At 35.3% G+C, this 17,742-nt stretch overlaps 1 pseudogene; it reads right to left on the bottom strand.

Moving 5' to 3' along the window:
• Positions 1–14,230: 14,230 nt before the first annotated feature.
• LOC140532182 (casein kinase I pseudogene) lies at positions 14,231–15,453 on the bottom strand (annotated as a pseudogene).
• Positions 15,454–17,742: the final 2,289 nt, after the last annotated feature.

Raw genomic sequence — 17,742 nt, 5'->3', positions numbered from 1 at the left:
GTGTAATGGAAACAAATAACTCAATGATTCTATGAGATGAAAAAGAAATACTTTATTGGTATCAAAAGAGAAAAATTAGAATATGTAGGTAAACTGTTTCAGAAAAAGACTGGCTCAATAGTTTAATGAGAGACCATTTAAAGAAGGCTGTGATTTTTTTTTTAATTCATACAAGAAAATTATTCAGAGCAATTAGAAATAGAAAGAGTACAAAAATAATAATAAAAAAAAAGAATGTACTTGTCAGTTCCTAAAAGAAACACACATTCAAAACATCCTGCACTGTAACATCTAAAAGCTAGGGTTTCTAGTTCAAGGAAAAATAAATGAAAAAAGAAAATACTACTAGCAATTATACAGTATAAAAACTCAGGAAAGTAGAAATGCAAATGCAGTATCACGCAAAAATATACTACAGCTTAAAAACAGTAAAACAAATTTTGAAGTATGTTATTAAATGCAAAATAAAAAAATAATATATAGTAATTTATTCTGGAATATTTGATATAATTAGACAGGAGTAAATGGATCTTTCACAAAAACGATCATTCAAACATTACTAATTAAAAGAACAAATGTGACTTGAATCTTTGAAATGCTAATACATGATACAAGACAAAACTCTCTAGGTACAAAAATTTGAACAATTAGAATGGGATGATAAGAATTACATACTTACATCACATAGATACAAGTGTCTATTCAGAATAACAGTCTTCGAAGGTCAGAGAAGGGATAACAAAAGACAAATGCAATATGTGATTATCTTTCATTGTGTTCTTTGTAGGAGAGTAAATAAAAATAAAAAGGGATAAAGTAATAAGCTCTGGAAGAAATGAGGGAGAAGAGGGGAAAACATAAAACTGAAATTAAATTACAATCATGCCCTATTATTTAATAATAGGCTTTATTCTGTAATTGATCCTATTCACCATTTTGTCAGTCAGTTTTGGAATTAAACTGAAGAAAGTGGTGTTTCCGAGTCCAAACTGACTTGACGGCACGGTTAAAGAAAGTGTCATTATCACTCATACAGCTAACTCTAGGCATCTGGTTGTTCTTTGCAAGTCTCAGTCAGCTTAACCTAAGCCTTCTGCTAGTTGTCTACGCACTTCAGCCAGTTTAATTTGGTGTCATTTGTCCCTCCATCCCTCTTTCCAAAAAGACAACTTACCTATCCTTGTGTTCCTTTCTGAAATTATGGGAGTGATTTTCCCTTGGTGGAGATCAAACAAGGGTTTCTCGTCTCCTAACAAAGATTTCCAAAGAAAGATAAGCTTCATAAAACAATTTACATTCTTTAATTATCACTTACTTGTCACTAGTCACACTTGAATGCCAACCAATTTTCTACAGTCGTAGTCGATTTTAACATTCCCCAACTACCCACATTACAGTGTGTGTATGTGAGGGAAGACTTACCAAACATGGAAACAAGAAGATGATCATGGGGAAGGCAGATATTGTGTGAGCCTTACTCTCATCTAAATTGGCCAAACGTGGGTTAAGTATATATACATGAGAGTTAGAGTTAGAGTTAGTTAGAGTTAAATGTGTTACACGTATTTACATGCATATATGGGTTATGTGTGTAAATCCTTTTATACTCCTATAGTGCTATGCAAAAGAAAACAATTTGATGTCCCCTCCCATAGTCACATGTATGTGTGCATGTATGTATATGTCCATATATATGTACATATATGTATGCATTAATGCATACATGTGTGTATATATGTATAAAGCCACTGGTTTTTACTACACAGAGGTCTGACGTGATGGCATCAATAATTTTCATCTATTATATTTTAATTGATTTCATATATAGATTTATTGGAGATTTTATGACATCCACTTTGGCTATTACATGGCCTGGCATGATGTCAGATTTGCCAGAATGTCATTTATTTTCTGTGCTGACCAAGTCCCAAAAAGAAAAAATAAAGAATTTGCAAAAGTTTTCAGAAGTATATGGGAGTCATGTCCATGTCCACAACTAAAGATAAATTGGTCATGCAACATGGCAGATTGGCATTGGTATCAGAACAATTGCCAAAATTTACTGTTGATCTGCCCAAATGACATATAGTTAAATGAGCAGAGTGATGATCTATCTGTAGTGCTCATTACCTATTTAGTTTAGATCTGTTGAGGATAGGGCCTATAGTTAATCAGACAAAGTGAAATGGACAAAAAGGTTACTATCTACACAATTCATAATTAAATAAAAAAGCTTTCTGTTAAGGAAAAAGTCATTAAATGAAGGTGGGACTTAATGATCTATACTGAATTTTTTATTGATGATCTTCAAACGATAGTTGATAAACTTGCTCCTTCATTTGACTTAGGTTGTTACAAGTAAGATAACAAAAGAAAATTAAGAAGTAATGTTTAGCAGAACATCAGTGATAAAAGTTGAGTGAGTATAATGGAAGGTGGTTTATCTATGTTTTGTATAGAACCCTTACTTACCCTTTGGAAGTATCACACACGCACACACACATACGCACACACACATTCCAACATTTAATTCAACTAATAATATTATGAGTTATTCCAGTATTATAGAAAAGGAAATTGCAGCTCAGAGAAATAACCTGACATAGCTGATGTCCTGAAATCATTGTATTCTCATTTCCAGGTAAATATTCATCTTAACACCTCACCTGTTCCTCTTTCTTATTATAAGAACACATAAGGATCTAAGATAATTTTGTGGACAAGAAAGCTGAGGCCCAGAAAAATCAAGTGACTTGGCCAACATCAATTATATAGTATGTCACAGAAAAGCACCTTAAATTCAAGTTATTGGCTGGTAAACTTAACAGTTGCTGCACTTCAACAAACACCTGAATTATTCAAGTTACCTTGATCTGACTTTTGTCTACTCCTGGAAAAATGCAAATTACACAAGGCATTTTTTCTTGATATAAAACATAATATTAATTATGAATTTTTTTTACAATTTAGACATAATTTTAAAAACTCATCTCACAAAAGAGATTTTGACACCGAATACTAGATTTATCATTCTTTTTCATTTCTTTTACCTCCTTGTTTTTCTTTACCTGTTACTTAACAAGTGTGAAAAACTTCATAGGAGAAACTGGTTTTTATCAGGTGCTTAGAAAACAAAGAAATAAAGAGGTGTGTGTGGTATAAAGAATACAATGAGAAACATAATGACAAAACTTTGGGTTGGATAAGGTAATAAGCTTTTTTTTTCATTTGTCAAATATTTGATAATCAAGTTTGTGTCCTATTGGTTGGAAAAGGTTTCCCCCAAGGAAAAAAAAAGAATTTATGTGTTAATTGACATTGACTTGTCTTCTATTGTATTTTAAAGAAATGATTGTCAAGATTCAGGATCACTTGGAAATATTTTTTCCCTGATAAATAATTATTGGTCTTAGAAAAGGAAAATATCTTTGGAAGACATTCATTTTAAATTAACAAAAAAGTGAAATGCAGTTTTATATAGTCATGGATAAATATATAAATGTGTGTTTGTATAGATCTATATCTACATATACATCCATATCTATCCAGATACATATCTACATATGTGTGTGTGACAGAGAGTGACACAGAGAGAGAATGAGAGAGAATGAAAGCCAATTGAAGTTGCTATTTAGTAAACTGAATTAATGAAGATGTGAATTTCCTTAAATCTTTCGTAGTAGTTTTTTGTTCTTTTCTTTTGACTTAGTTTTATTATGTGTTTGTGTTATTCTTATTCCTATATACCAATCAGTTATGAAATGTTTATTAAGTGCCTACTATGTGTCAGGTACTCTGCTAAGCACAGGAGACACCAAGAAAGGGAAAAGATGATTCCTGTGGTCAAAGGGAGAGAAGTATAAAAAGAAGTGCATACACTTTAAACAAAGGGTAAATTGGAGATAATCAACAGAGAGAAGACTTTAAAATTAAGAGGGAATCATAAAGGCTTGCAACAGAAAAGTTTTAGCGGAGACTAATAGGAAGCTAATTTTATTTATTTGATCTCCCCTATATTTATATTCAAGGACAATTTACTCAAGTTGTCTAACTTTCTGTACTCACCGTTCTCTCCACAACAACCCTAAGAATTCACAATGCTGATTTAATAAATAATATCTATAGTACTAAAGATAGTACTATATAGAGCACTGTCTAAATCAATCAGTTAGTATTTGTTATTGTCCTACTATACATCAAACCTTGAAGTAGTTTTACAGATAAAGAATTTGAGAATCAGAGAGATTAAGGTATTTTGTCACCGTTACACAGTTTAATCAGAGTTAAGACTCAAACCCATATCTTTTTTCCTCTAGTCCATCTTAATTTCCACAAACCTGAATCATAATACCTGAATCAGACTTATTAACTTTAACTTTAACATTAACTTTCATTTTAGTATGCCAACAACTTACAAATTTTCAATACTTCACCATTACCACAATTTGCTATAGTCTGAATCTTCAAAACACAGGACTTCGTAGTTGGGAGGGATTTCTACAATCTCCTGATCCTATCTTCCGCATTTTATAAATGAAGGAAATTAAGGCTTTGTGAGAGGAAGACTCAGATACACTCAAAGTCACACAGGCAACAAAGAAAGGAAGCAAGATGCTTTGAATCACATTCTTCTATCTCAGTATTGACTATTTCCACTGAATCCTTCCAAACGGAATATCTCTTTAAAATCAGTGAAAAAAATAAAAATAAAATCAATGAACACACATATAAGGGATTCAGTGAATAAAGTTTCTTAGTATTCAGCTTATACTGGGAACAGCACTAGTGAAATAATACTTTGGAATGAGGAAGAGCTTACTTATTATGAAAAGGAACATTTGCACTAATGAGTGGTCTCAACAGAAGTTGCTCTGTATGTAAACAAACATTTTATAAATGAGACTACAAATAAAATCACATTTTATCAATATTTAAGAATGGAAGTTAACCATTAATAAAGTCACAATTAATTTTTTTAAAAATATAAATTGTGTAAGACAGCATTGTTGAAATAATGTCTTAGTAGTCTAAAAAAACATTTTGTCATGTGTTTCTAACAAAGTTTCATTAATTGCAAAAGCCAAAAATTCTCTGATCATTGTGAGACTAAAAATATTTAGACTGGGGGACAGAGACAAGATGGCCAATTGAGAGCAACCTCTCACTTAAGCTCTACAAGAAACTCCTTCAGAGACCTCTAAAAAGAGAATATGAACAAATTTTAGAGTGGCATAATCCAACAGGAGACAGAGTGTGGCAGATTTGCAACCCAGGACAAACATGAACGTCAACAGGAAGGATCTGTGGCATGCATGTGGAGGAAGGCAGAGTGCACAGCACACAGGCTGCACCAGCACAGACCTTGCCACAGCAAAACCGAGCAAAAATCCCCGGGCAATCTGAAGCAGCCACAGCACTGTAGAATGTCAAAAATATTAGTCAAGGAGAGGAGTCCAGTAGAAATGAGCAAGAGAGAATTGCAGAACCCCAGGTGGCTGCAGCAGCTGCTCCTGAGACTATCAGACCACAAGTTAAATGTCTGTAAGTAACCTACTTGAACACCCAGAAGCCAAGATGGTGGAGTGATTGTTAAATGCTCTACCCTGCCCCTTCTTGACCTTCAAAAATTCAGAGAATTTTTCTCCAGGAAAATTTTGGAAAAGTGGAATCAGCCAAAGAGGTAAACAGTCTCTTAGCCTGTGGGGCTAGAATTCTGTAGCTGTGGCTGAAGGAGACCAGTGAAGGACATGAGCTGTCCCCGAGCGAGCTGGAAGGAGATCCTGAGCCACAGCGGGGTGGAGCCCACAATCATCAACACCAGGACCTCAAGTATACCTCATCACAGCAAGGGGAATAAGGAAGACACTAGTGCAAACAGCTTTAACCAATCACTGAGCCTGCCTGTGCACAGGACAGGTTTCCTCTGGCCAGACCACCTCTCCTCCACACTTAATGAAGCTAGCTCCAGAGTAACTCTAGAGAAATTCAGAGAGATCTCATTTGGCCTCTGCTTTGGTGCTCAATCAATTGAGCACCAGGTAAGCTACAGAATTCTAGCTTCTATCTGAAAGAACCAGAGGCCACAATATATAAAACATCAAGTTCAAAGCACATATAAATGGGATATACATAGATAGAGGGAGTGAGTATAAGGTAAATGATGTGATGATAAAAAGGGATTTAAGGGTGCAAAGGTATTGTAATGGGAAATGATAAAAGGAGGAAGCAGAAAAAGGTAAATTACATTAGAGGAAGAGGCACAAAAACATATTACAGTAGAGAGAAAGAGGGGAGGGAGATGAACAGTGTTTCAGATTTATTCTCAACTGATTTGGTTCAAGGAGGGAACAACTAACTTAGTTAAGTAGAGAAATCTAACTTGGTCTATTGGCAGTAGGAGGGAAAATGGGAAAGTAAAGGGAAGGGAGGCTGAAAGAGAGGGAAGAAGTAGTAAGGGAAAAGGGGAGTAAAAGTGAGGGGTCTGATGGAAGGGAGGGAAGACTGCGGGAGGTGGTGGTCAAAAATTAAAACTCTATTGTGGAGGGAAGGGAGAAGTAAAAGCACAAATGGGGGAAAGAGAATAGAGGGAAAGTCACAGAGAGTAATTATATGAGTGAATAGGAATGGGATGAACTGCCATAGAAGAATGGATTAAAAACCATAACCCAGCAATATGTTGTCTACAAGACAAACATTTGAAGTGGGGGGATAGACACTGGGTAAATTAAAAGTTGGACCAGAATATATTGTGCTTCATCTAATGAAAAAAAAAAAGGTGAGGTTGCAATCCTAATCTCAGAAAAAGTAAAAGGAGAAACAGATCTAATCAAAACAGATAAGCAAGGAAACTAACTAACTCTATAGACAGTAAGAGGAAAAGGGGAAAAGAAAAGGGAAGGGAGGCTAAAAGGGAGGATAGAAGTAGTAAGGGAAATGGGGACTTGAGCTGAAAGGAAGGAGAGAAGACTGAGTGAGGCGGTGGTCAAAAATGAAAACTCTGTTGTGGAGGAGAATGGAGAAGGGAGATCTAAAAGCATAAACAAGGGGAAAGACGATGGAAGGAAAGACACAGATAGGAATCATAACTGTGAATGTGAAAGGTATGAACTCTCCCATAAAACGGAGATAGATAACAGAATGGATTAAAAATCCTACTTGAACAATATGTTGTTTAAAACAAAACACATTTGAATCAGGGGTATACACACAGCTTAAAGGAAAAAAAAAAGTTGGAGCAGAATATTTTGTGCTTCAGCTGATATAAAAAAAGAGGGGTAGCAATCCTAATCTCACCTAAGTCACCAAAGACAAGGAAGCAATATCATTACTAATGGTATATGCTCCAAGTGGTGTAGCATCCAAATTCTTAGAGGAGAATATAAAGGAGTTACAGGAAGAAATGGACAACAAAACTATACTAGTGGGGGACTTCAATCACTCCCTCTTTGAACTTGTTAAATCTGATTTCAAAATAAACAAGAAATAACTTAAAGAGGTAAATATAACTCCAGATAAAGTAGATATGATAAATCCTTGGAGAAAACTGAATAGGAATCAAAAGGAATATAAATTTTCTTAATAGCACATGGCACATACATAGCAATTGACCATGTTCTAGGGCATAAAAACCTCACAATCCAGTACAGAAAGACAGAGATAGTCAATACATCCTTCACAGATCATAAAGCAATTAAAATTATATGTAATAAAAAACCATGGAGAGATAATGCAAAAACTAATTAGAAACTGAACATTTTAATCCTAAAGAATGAGTTAAATAATAAATCATAGAAACAATCAACAACTTCATTAGAGAATGACAATAATGAGCCAACATATGAAATCCTATGGGATAATACAGAAGCAATTCTCAGGAAAGTTACATATCATTGAATGCCTACCTAAATAAAAAACAGAAATAAATAAATAAAACAGAAAGAGATAAATGAATTGGACATGCAACTGAAAAAATCAGAAAAACAAGGAATTGAAAATCCCCAATAAAATACCAAATTAGAAATACTGAAAATCAAAGGAAAGATTAATGAAACTGAAATTAAGAAAAATATTGAAATGATAAATGAAACTAAGTTGGTTTCAGGAAAAAAAACAATAAAATTGATAAACCTTTGGTAAATTTGAATAAAATATAAAGGAAACCAAATTACCAACACCAAAAATGAAAAGGGTGAACTCACCTCCGATGATAAGGAAATTACAACAATAATTAGAAATTACTTTGCCGAATTGTATGCCCCCAAAACTTGACAATCTAAATGAGATGGATGAATACTTTAAAAATGTAAACTGCACAGATTAACAAAAGTGGAATAGCAATACTTAAGAAACTCCACATCAGTAAAAGAAATTGAACAAGTAATCAATGAATTCCCTAGGAAAAAGTCTCCAAGGTCACATGGATTTACAAGAGAATTCTATCAAACATTTAAAGAATAGTTGATTGCAATAATACTGAAACTCTTTGGAAAAATTGAGGAAAAAGGAGTGCTACCAGATTGTGTATTATAATTGTAATTATCATTATCATTATTGTTATTATTTTATTTATTTTCAGTGTTCTACAATCAAGGCCATATAACTTAGATTTTTCCTCCTCCTTCCCTCTCCATCCCCCCTCCTTCACCCCTACATCCCCGAGTTGGCATATAACTTTATATAGGTTCTATGCTCACATTTCTATTAAATACATCTTCACCTTAGCCATGTTGTATAGAAGAATTTAAATGAATGGGAGAAATCATAAAATAAGCCAAAGCATAATACAAAAGAAAATGATCTGCTACATTCTGGAACTGAATTCCATAGTTCTTTCTCTGGACATGGAAGGCATTTTGCCTTAACAGACAATTGGGAATTTTTAAAGTCCTTGCATTGCAATGGAGTTCTAAGACTACCAGAAAAAATCCTCGCACACTGTGATTGTTGTTGTGTATAAAGTTCTCCTCGTTCTGTTCCTTTTGCTCCGTGTCAGTTCATGTAAATCTTTCCTGACCTCTCTGAAGTCTTCTGGTTCATCATTTCTTATAACACAATAGTATTCTATTACATTCATAAACCACAGTTTATTCAGCCATTCCACAATGACGGGCATCCCCTTGATTTCCAGTTTTTGGCTAACACAAAGAGTGCTGCTATAAATATTATTGTACATGTGGGACTCTTTCTCATTTTTATGATCTCTTGATGATACAATCCTAGAAGTGGTATTGCTCCAGCAAAGGGTATTCACATTTTGTAGCGCTTTGGGCATAGTTCCAAATTACTCCCAAGAATGGATGTATCAGCTCACAGCACCAGCAACAATGAATTCGTGTTACAACTCTTACAGATCTTCTCCAACATTTCTCATCATCCTGTTTTTTCATGTCAGCCAATCCGATAGGTGTGATGTGATATCTCAGAGTTGTTTTGATTTGCATCTCTCTAATCAGCAGTGACAGAACATTTTTCCATATGACTATAGAAAGCTTTGATTTCTTCCTCTGAAACAGCCTGTTCATATCCTTGGACCATTTATCAATTAGGGAATGACTTATCTTCTTGTACATTTGACTCAGGTCTCTATATATTTTAAAAATGAGACCTTTATCACAGACACTAGTTGCAAAATTTCTTTCCCAGTTTTCTGTTTCTATCATAATCATGGTTGCGCTGGTTTTGTTTGTGCAAAACCTTTTCAATTTATGTAATCAAATTACCCAGTTTGCACTTCAAAATGTTTTCTATCTCTTGTTTAGTCAGAAATTCTTCCCATCTCCATAAATCTGACACATTATTCCTTGCTCCACCAATTTGTTATAGTATCAGTCTTTGTACCTAGATTATGTACCCATTTGGACTTTATTCCTGTTACAGTGTCAGGCAATGATCTATGCTTAGTTTCTGCCATACTGTTATCCAATTTTCCCAGCAATTTTTGCAGAAGAGTGAGTTCTTATGCCAAAAGCTGGGGCCCAAGGATTTACCAAACAGTAGATTGTTATATTAATTTACTATTGCCTCTTGGGCACCTAACCGATTCCGCTGGTGTACCTTTCTGTTTCTTAGACAGTAACAAGTGGTTTTGATAATTTCTGCTTTATAATACAATATGAGATCTGGCAGAGCTAGGCCACAGTCCCTAGCATATCTTTTCCTTAGATTCCTTGATATTCTGGACCTTTTGTTTTTCAGATGAATAATGATATTATTTTTTCTGGCTCTACAAAATAATTATCTGGTAGTTTGAATGGTATGGCACTGAAGAAATAAATCAATTTAGGCAGAATTGTCATTTTTATTATATTAGCTCAACCCACCCATGAGCAACTGATATTTCTCCATTTGCTTAGATCTGACTTTATTTGTGTGAAAATTGTTTTGCAGCTGTATTCATATAGTGCCTGGGTTTGTCTTGTCAGGTAGACCCTCAGATATATTATAGTGTCTACTGGAGCTTTAAATGGTACTTCTCTTTCTATTTCTTGTTGTGTGATTTGGTTAGTAATATATAGAAATGCAGATGATTTATGTGGGTTTATTTTGTAACCTAAAACTTTGTTAAAGTTATTTATTATTTCAAATAGCTTTTTACTCGATTCTCTGGGATTCTCTAAGTATATCATCATATCATCTGAAAAAAGTGATAATTTAGTATTTTATTTGTCTATTCCAATTCCTTCAATTTCTTCTTCTTTTCTTATTGCTACAGCCAACATTTCTAGTACCATATTGAATAGTTGTGGTGATAGTGGACCTACTTGTTTCACCCCTGACCTTACTGGAAATGCAATTAGCCTATCCCTTTGAATATAATGCTTACTGAAGGTTTTAGGCAAATTTTGCTTATTATTTTATGGAAAGTTTCATTTAATCCTATGTTTTCCAATGTTTTCAATAGAAATGGAAGTTGTATTTTGTCAAAAGATTTTTCTGCATCTTTTGAGATAATCATGTAGTTTCTGTTAGTGTTGTTGTTGATATGATTAATAATGTTAATAGTTTTTCCTTATATTGAACCACTCTTGCATTTCTGGTATAAATCATTCCTGATCATAATATATTATTCTCGTGATTAGTTTCTGTGTTGCTTTTGCTACAATCATACGTAAAATTTTTGCATCTATATTCATTGGAAAAATAGGTCTGTAATTTCATTTCTCTGTTTTGGCTCTTCCTGGTTTAGGTATCAAAACCATATTTGTATCATAAAAAGAAATTTGGGAGGACTCCTTCCCCAATTTTCCCAAATAGCCTGTATAGTATTGGAATTAACTATTCTTTAAATGTTTGATAGAATTCACTGGTGAATTCATTTGGCCCTGGCAATTTTTCCCTAGCTAGTTTATAGATGACTTTTTCAACTTCTTTTCCTGAGATGTGGCTATTTAAGTATTCCACTTCTTCTTCTGTTAGTCTGGGCAATTTGAAGCTTTTGAAATACTCATCCATTTCATTTAAATAGTCGAATTTATGGACATACATTTGGTCAAAGTAATTTCTCATTATTGTTTTAATTTCCTTCTCCTTGGAGATGAACTCTCCCTTTTCATTTCTGATGTTGATAATTTGGTTTTCTTCTTTCTTTTTTTAATCAAATTGACCAAAGGTTTATCAATTTTATTGGCTGTTTTATAAAACCAACTCCTACTTTCATTTATTAGTTCAATAGTTTTCTTAATTTCAATTTTATAAATCTCTCCTTTCCTTTTCAATATTTCTTATTTGGTGTTTACTTGAGGATTTTCAATTTCTTTTTTTACCTTTTTCAGCTGCATGTTCAATTCATCGATCTTCTCTTTCTCTATTTTCTTCATGTAGGCACACAAAGATATAAAACTTCCTCTAAGAACTGCTTTCGCATAATCCCGTAGGATATGGTAGGTGGTCTCGTTATTGTCATTCTCTTGAATGAAGTTGTTGATTGTTTCTACAATTTGTTGTTTAACCCTCTCATTCTTTGGAATTAGATTGGTTAGTTTCCAATGAGTTTTTAGTTTATATTTTCATGGTGTTTGATTACATATAATTTTTATTCCATTATGGTCTAAGAAGAATACTTTGACTTTCTCTGCCCTTCTGCACTGGATTTTGAGGTTTTTATGTTCTAGTACTTGATCAGCTTTTGTATATATGGCATGTTCCCCTGAGAAAAAAGTATATTCCTTTCTATCTCCATTCGATTTGCTCCAGAGATACATCATATCTATCTTATACAGAGTTTTACTCCCCTCCTTACCTTCTGTCTTGTTTCCTTTAAACTTAGATTTATCAAGTTCAGCGAGGGAAAAATTGAGATCACCTACTAGTATAGTTTTGCTGTCCATTTCTTCCTGTAACTCTTTTAACTCCTCCTCTAAGAATTTGGATGCTATACCACTTGGAGCATATATGTTTAGTAATGAAATTTCTTCGTTGTCTATGGTGCCTTTTAGCAGGATATAGTTTCCTTCCTTACATCTTTTGGTTACATCTATTTCTTATTTTGCTTTGTCTGAGATTATGATTGCTACCCCTGCTTTGTTTACATCAGCTGAAGCACAAAGTATTCTGCTCCAATATTTTACCTTTACCCTGTATGTATGCACTGTTTTCAAACGTATTTCTTGTAAACAACATATTGTTGAATTATATTTTTTAATCCATTGTACCATCTGTCTCTGTTTTATGGGAAAGTTCATCCCATTCACACTCACGGTTATGATTACTATCTGCGTCTTTCCCTCCATTACCTTTCCACTTGTTTAGACTTTTAGTTCTCCCTTCTCCCTTCCCCTCCACAATACAGTTTTAATTGTTGACTACTGACTCCCTCAGTCTTCCATCTCTTCTTTCCATCCCCCTTCTTTTTAATCCCTCTTTCACTTATTACTTCTCCTTCTCTTTTAGCTTCCCTTCCCTTTTGTTTCCACCTTTCCCTCCTACTGTCTGTAGACCTAGTTGTATTTTCATACTTAACTGAGATTGTTGTACCTCTTTGAATCCAATCAGATGAGAGTACCTCTCAAACAGTGGTCATCTGCCTCCCCTCTTTCCCTCTGCTGTGACATTTTTTGTGCCTCTTAGTGGGATGAAAATTAATTTTTTCTGCCTCCTCCTTTTCACATCTAGCATTACAATCACTTCGCACCCTTAAATCACATTTATTATCATCACATCCTTTATTTTATACTCACTCCCTCTATCTGTGTATATCCCTTATTCATTTCATAATACATATGCAGTTCTCAAGATTAACATGTTTGACTTTCAAACACAAGAATCAAGACAAGCATGAAAAGATAAGAAGGAAAGAGAAATCATAATGCACTTTCTAAAACTGAACTGTTCACATTCCTACATGGAAAGATAATATTTGTAACTCTTGAGACTTTTCTCAGTATTTGGGTAGTTGAAGGGATTATAGACACACACACGCCCACACACACCCACACACATGCGTATGTATACATAGACAGAGAGAACAGCGTGAGTTGAATGAGAATGGATGATATCTAAAAAAATAAAATTAAGAGGTGAGAAATATATTGTAAGGAGAAAAGGAGAAATGGAATGGGGCAAATTATCTCTCATAAAAGAGGCAATGAAAAGTTGTTTTTTTTTTAATTTGATCTTTTTAATTCACATACACTCCCTGCCTGACACTCCAAGCCAGTGTCTTTGATGCAGGATTCTTCAAAAGTCAACATCTTTAAGTAAGACAAAAAAAAAAAAAATAAATCAAAAAGCAAAAAAAAAAAAAAAAAAAAACCCCTCCAAAAATAGAAAAAAACACAGCAATAAAAAGACAGAATTCTTTACATAGTTTTAAGCCAATGATTTTTAGGAAAAATTGTACAAAACTGTTTTAACCAAGTCAAAGATTTATAGTTACAGTAGAATCATAATAAGAGGTAGCGTAAGTTTACCAGTGGAGGGAAAATGAAAAGACTTTGGAATGGGAGTTTGATTCTCTTTGCAAATTCCTCTCTCTTACACTCTAGTTTTTCTTCTCGACCCCATTGTTACTGAGTTCTTTGTGAGAGAGCATCAGGCAGCACTTGGAGTTTGTTCAGTTTAAGGTATTATTTTCTTTTGCGCATGAGCATTGCTGGGTAAAAAGGCCTGGAGAGCTCTGGTGTTAACATTTTCTGTTCTAGGGAAGATGTTTCACTAGTAAAGCCATTGGTAGGTATCATAGTAGATCAGCCATGCATTGTCTGCCCCTCCACGTGAAAAAGGAGACTTCTCATCACAGCACGACAGACTGAAGACCACTGGAAGTCACCCGACCCAGAGTCTGTGAGGTTGATGTGTGAGAGGTGTCTTGTAGGCCTATTAAATCACACGAAGAGATATGGACTGGGGCATTATGATGCAGTCCCATACTCACTTTCTGCTCTCTTTCCATTCCAGAGAGAGGCCAAAGAGAGGTGTTAGCAGTATGTGAAGTAGAGGTAATGGGAGTGGGAGGAGCTACATCTTGCATTCCCCTGAGTCGGCCTGATGCAGTGGAAGGGAGACCCCGAGTAGTTGGATTTCGGGAGTGTCTCAATCACTCTTCTCGATCTCCCCATTCCATTTTGGCATCATCAGCTGCCCGGCTGGCACGAAATGTGATCATGTTCCAGTCAAACGCATAGTCATAGGAAAAACTCTGGGGAAAGAACAAGTTCCTGAAGAACTGTGTCAGGTAGGAATAGTCAAGTTTGTCATCAAAAGGCAATGAACGACAGAAATTCAAAAAGGTAGCCTTTACGTAACACTTCAATGGGAGTGGACATTTTCTTTGCACTAATTCTTTCGTATTTTTGTCTCTTGATAGCAGCCTTCAGCCCCGCCAGGACAGGGAGCCCAAATTGAAGTACATTAACACATATTCCAGGGACTCCAAGTCATCCCTTCGAGACTGTTCAATTCCAAGATGAGCATTGATGGAGGCATAAAGAACAGTTCCTATGAGGTTTTTATTCTCGCAATCGGTATGTGCTGATGGGTCCTAGCATCTCAGTACTTCTTGGCCAACCCAAAGTATATGGTATAGGCCAGGTTACCCATTTTTTCCAGTCCCATAGGAAAATTATCCGGCTTCACATCATGGTGGATGAAGTTGTTTGAATGAATGTATTCAATCTGAGTAATCATCTGGTCAGCAAGTACAAGGACAATTTCACACTGAATTTTCTTGAGCAGCAATTGAAGACAACTTCAAAGCTTGGTCCCAAAAGCTCCATCACCATGACATTATACTCTTCTTCTGCCTCACACCATTTAATTTTAGGAATGCCCACTCCTCCCTGCATCATTTTGTAGATTTTTTTCTCAATATGGAGCTGAGGGTGTTTGGTTTTTGACATATTCGAGCTTGATGGCAAGTTTTTCTGCAGAAATATCAGTACCAAGATAGATGCCTCCAAAGGAGCTACTGCCAATCTTTCCACCCAGCGGTTACCTATTCCCAACTCTCAGCTCCATTACGTCGGTGGTTTTCAATCTGGCCTGATTCGCTCCCATCCCTCCCTACCACTTCCTGGGTCTGCTCTCCTAAAAAAAGCTTTTTCAATGGAGAGAAAAAGTCAGGACGTGAGAGGGAAAAAGTGAAGTTTACTCTCTTTATATTTGGTGTAAGGAGGGAATAACATGCTCACTCAATTTGGCATGAAAATCTATCTTATACTATAGGAAAGCAGGGGAGAAGGGGACAAGTGGGGGTGGGGAATGATGGAAGGGAGGGCAGAGGGGTGGAGAAAGTAATTAGAAGTAAACACTTTTGGGGAGGGAAAAGGTCAAAAGAGAGAATAGAATAAATGGGGGACAGGATAGAATGGAGGGAAATATAGCTATTCTTACACAACATAACTATTATAGAAGTCTTTTACAAAACTACACTTATATAGCCTTTATTGAATTGCTTACCTTCTCAGTGGGGATGGGTGGGGAGGGAGAAAGGAAGAGAAGTTGGATCTCAAAGTTTTAAGAACGAATGTTGAGAATTGTTTTTCGATGTAACTGGGAAATAAGAAATACAGGTAACAGAGTATAGAAATCTATCTTGCCCTGCAAGAAAAGAGAGAAGATGGATATAAGGGAAGGCAGGAGTTTTAGAAGAGAGGGAAGATTGAGAGAAGGGCTAATCAGAATGCAAGATGTTATGGTGTGGAGGGAGAGGAGAGATGGGGAGAAAATTTGGAATGCAAAATTTTGTGGAAATGAATGTTGAAAACTAAAAATAAATAAATGAACATAACAAAAAGATTAACATGTATCATCTTCCCTTATGGTGATGTAATCAGTTTGCCCATATTGAGTAACATGGTTTTTTTTCCCCCCCGTTTATCTTTTCATGCCTCTCTTCAAACTTGTATTTGAAGATCAAATTTTCTATCATATCCTGGCATTTTCATCAGGAAGGTCTGGAAATCCCTTATTTCACTGAATGTCTATCTCCTTGCCTGAAACATTATGGTCAATTTTGCTGGATAATTAATCCTTTGTTGTATTCTCAGTTCCTTTGCTTATGGAATATCATATTCCAATTCCTTCAGTCTTTTAATATAGAAGCTGTAAGGTCCTGTGTGATCCTGACTGTAGCTCCTCGATATTTGAATTTTTTCCTTCTGGCTGCCTTCAGTATTTTCTCATTTCCTTGTTAGTTCTGGAATTTGGCAATGATATTCTTTGGTGTTTGTAGTTTGAGGTCCCATTCAGGAGGTGAATGGTAAATTCTTTCGAGGATTATTTTGCCCTCTGAATCTAGGAGTTCTGGGCAATTTTCCTTGATGATTTCTTGGATGACATTTTCCAGGCTCTTTTTTGCATCCTTGCTTTCTAGTAGACCAACAAATCTTAGGTTTTCTCTCCTGGACTTATTTATCAGGTCAATTGCTTTTCCAATTAAATGCTTTATATTTTCTTCTATTTTTCCATTGTTTAGATTCTGTTTGACTGATCCTTGATGTCTCATAGTTTTATTAGCTTCTGCTTGTCCAATTCTAATTTTTATTAAATAGTTTTCTTCAGTTAACTTTTGCATCTCTTTTTCCATTTGTCCAGTCCCTCCTTTTGAGGATTTATTTTTTCCAGTTAAGTTTTGGACTTCCTTTTCCTTTGTCTAATTGTCCTTTTAAATGTTTCTGTGGTGTCTTTTTCATATTGTTAAAATTATTGGTCAGCTTTTCTTCTATTTCTCTAATTGTATTTTTAAAGCCTTCCTAAGCTCTTCTCAAGAAGGATTTTTGTACTTCAGACCAGATGACATTCTCATCTGAAGTTTCAGATGGGTTACAGTCTCAAGCTGACCTCTTTGATATTTGTGTTTTGTTCCTTTTGCCCATAGGAAGATTATATTATCTTTTCTGCTTTGCTTCTTCCTCATGATCATCACACTTTTCCTGGCTTTTAAAGTAGATCTCTGCTTCTGGGGGCACAGGGGGCTCTATCCCAAAATTCTTGTGCCTAAAACTTGAGGCTTGTATGTTTTGGCCTCTGGTTCTTTCAGCTAGAAGCTAAAGTGCTGCAGTTTACCTGGTGCTGAGTTGGCTGGTGGTGGAAACTAGAGGCCAGATGAGTTCTTTTTGAGTTTTCCTGTACTTACCCTGGAGCTAGCTTGTTAACATGTGGGGGAGGAGTGGTCAGGCCACAGGAGGTCTCCTCTGCTGAGCTAGAGCATAAGCAAGTTCAGCTGTTGGTGATCCAGTCTGTATTAGTGTCTTCCAGATTCTCTTGAGATGCTGAGGCATACCTCGGGTCCTGCTGTTGACTGTT

Source organism: Notamacropus eugenii, chromosome 3, assembly GCF_028372415.1.
Source record: "Notamacropus eugenii isolate mMacEug1 chromosome 3, mMacEug1.pri_v2, whole genome shotgun sequence".
Lineage (NCBI taxonomy): Eukaryota > Metazoa > Chordata > Mammalia > Diprotodontia > Macropodidae > Notamacropus > Notamacropus eugenii.
The sequence above is the reverse complement of the archived record's forward strand: the minus strand, read 5'-3'. Positions and strand labels throughout refer to the sequence as shown.